General features: G+C 44.0%; 1 protein-coding gene across 1 annotated transcript in view; it reads right to left on the bottom strand.

Annotated features, from left to right (window-relative positions):
* MAP9 (microtubule associated protein 9) overlaps positions 1–2,789 on the bottom strand; it is a 36,215-nt gene that overhangs the window by 33,282 nt on the left and 144 nt on the right. The gene's annotated exons all lie outside the window — the stretch shown is intronic.

Genomic DNA, 2,789 nt, shown 5'->3' with positions numbered 1-2,789 from the left:
GGGAGGGGCGTGGGTGGGGAGCTGCGTTGTCCCTTCATATCCCAGGATTGGACCCACGGACCTGGACAGGTCCTGAGGGAGGTGAAAGGAGAAGCGCACATGTCCCCCACCAGCCAAGCTGGGCCAGGAGCTGAGGGGATGCCGGGCTCTCTCCACTCTTGTCTTTCACATGTGGCACCGTGGTCCACACCTTGTGGTAGTGCTAGTGACGCTGCACCTGCGTAGTCTTGTAGGATCCCCCTCCCACCCAGTCATCCAACTTACCCACAGACCCGCCACATCCTCACTGATGCTCCCCATGTGCGTGCTTGGTGCTAGGATGCCTGAGGACCTCTCGGGTTTCCAAGAGCACCACACAGAAGAGATCTTTTCTAGGAACTGGCTTGTACTTTGGCCTCTCAGGGCCTGTCAACTAAATGAAGGAGGGTAGTAGCACAGGTATTTGGCAGGCTGAAGCCGAGATGGCGCTCCCTCCAGAAGCCCAGCGTTGCCCATACAGCAGGTTCCAGCTGTGTGATTATTGACTGCTGTCCCCTGCGTAATGAGGGCTAAAGGTGAGTCTTTTCCTGTGGAACAGACCCAAAACACCGGTGATTTGCTGGCTTGCCTCTGGCCACCAAAAATCCTGCCCATCAACACTGGCTCAGGTTCAAGACAGACAGGGGATATAAGAGATGCTATATGTGCAGTCTGGCAACACAGGATGATATAGATGAGTGATCGGCTGAGAGAGAATTTGACTTGGGGGGGGGGGGGCTGTGTTTATTTTTTTTTATTTAAGAAAATAAGAAATTATGTACCTTAAAGAATCTCTGTGACGTCATTTGGAACGAAATGGTTGTTCCCTCTCCAAAGTACACGGATATCTTAGAGATTTTTACTTTTTTTCTTAAGACAGCCTTAATAAAGATTATCTGACAATCAGTATAGAGTCGTGTCTGCTAAGGGTAATATGAGAGGCAGAGTTTTTTATAGGTTGCATCCCGTATTGGACTGCATTTTGTCTTGAAATTGTGAAGGGTGGCCTCCTACAATCATTTTGTAATACTTGCTTTTAGCTTCTGGGTGTCCCATGAATTCTGCAAATTTAATTTTTTTTGGTATAATTTTGGATCTTTACTCTTCTGAAAATACTTTCACAACAGTAATTGCTGCACAGACACAAATGCTTATTAAAGAAATAAATATACTAAAGAAAAAATATAACTAACTCCAGCTGCTTTTAACAATATGAAAGTGTGTAGGGCAGTGCAAATGTGGGTATGTGTTTGTGTTAGCAGTGCTAAATATTCAAAGTCAGCAACCAAAAAGCAAATCAATTAAAAAAAAACAACCTTAATAACCTAAGCCAAGGAAACTTAGCATAAATCTGCAAGCAGCTTCACTGATAGTCATAAAGGCTGCCTGTGGTGCTCCTTTTACCCTCCTCCTTGTTGCATGTCTAGTACTCATCTAGCAGACAAGTTTCTTTGGGTAAATCCGATATCTTTTATTAGACCAACTCAAACAGTTGGAAAAGTTCTTCTCTGCAAGCTTTCAGGTACAAATACCCTTCGCCAGGCTGAGGAAGCATCGGCAGTTGGTCTGTGCTAGTAAAGAACCCTGAAGCCAGGACTCATCTAATCTTTTGTGGAGCTTCACAGAGGCTTTGAGGATCATGGTAGTTGACAGTGCGGGCATTGCCTGCCCACTTCAGTCCCTGAAATTGTCTATTGCCCAAGCAATCCAAGAGAATTGTACGTACTGAACCATCTGTAGTCAGTATTAGCACATCATAGAGTATGGAATAACAGGTGCTATTGCAAGTGTATCAGTCATATATTCCTGTTCATAAACCAACAGAGCTCTGTTTTAAAACAATTTAGATATTTTTGTGCATTACTAAAATATTTCTTTCCCCTCCTTATTTATGCATGTAATTATTTTTAATGAACAATAATATCCCTTTTGCAAGGGTCTGAGTCTTGCTGAGACATGCTGAGTCTTTAAGTCTTTTTGTATATGATAAATTTTCTATTCCCTAGTAGCCTTTCTGTATACCTATTCCACTTTGCATTCATCTTTTTTGAACATGTGAGACCATGAAAGACGCATGCCCCTGGAGGCTGGGGTGGGGCACGGCAACTGCCTGCAAGCAGCAGTGGCGGCAAGCGGGGAGGTCCAACAGGCGGACGCGGTGGTGGTGGCGGGCAGGGGTGTGGAGGGTTTGGCAAGTGTCGACCAGGAGCATTGGCAGCAGCCAATCGCAGGGGGGGCACTGCCAATCTCAGAGGGTGCGTCACCAATGTGTGAGACCAGAACTGCACAGGTATCTAACCAGAGCATCTGTATCTAACCAGAGGCTTACACAATAGCATTAATACTTTACTATTTCTACTGGAAATAACTCTCCTATATTTGCATACATGGGAAGTTCATGATCAACATACAAGGGAGCCTCACAATCCTGTGATCAACCGGTACACCTGGGACTTTCTTCTCCTTTGTTTTTTCCACTGATAGGTTTGCAACTGAGAGTGAAAATTCTTGCTGTTGATCCCTAAGCACATGATTTTATAACTTAAAATATTGAAATGAATTCAATTTTTTATCACTTCTATCCTCAAGCCATCCAGTTCTTGTCAAACATTCCAGTCTCTCTATACTGATGACCTCTCTGAGCATTTTTTTTGGTCAACAAATTTCATTAGTACACTTCTTCATGCCCAAGTCATAACTGAAAATAGTAAAACTGGATTGGGATCATGTCTGATCCGTAAAGAACTCCACTTATAACCTCCCTCCAATCT

The sequence above is a fragment of the Alligator sinensis genome, unplaced genomic scaffold (genome assembly GCF_000455745.1).
Source record: "Alligator sinensis unplaced genomic scaffold, ASM45574v1 scaffold1146_1, whole genome shotgun sequence".
Classification (NCBI taxonomy): domain Eukaryota; kingdom Metazoa; phylum Chordata; order Crocodylia; family Alligatoridae; genus Alligator; species Alligator sinensis.
This window is presented reverse-complemented; position numbering and strand designations above follow the sequence as displayed.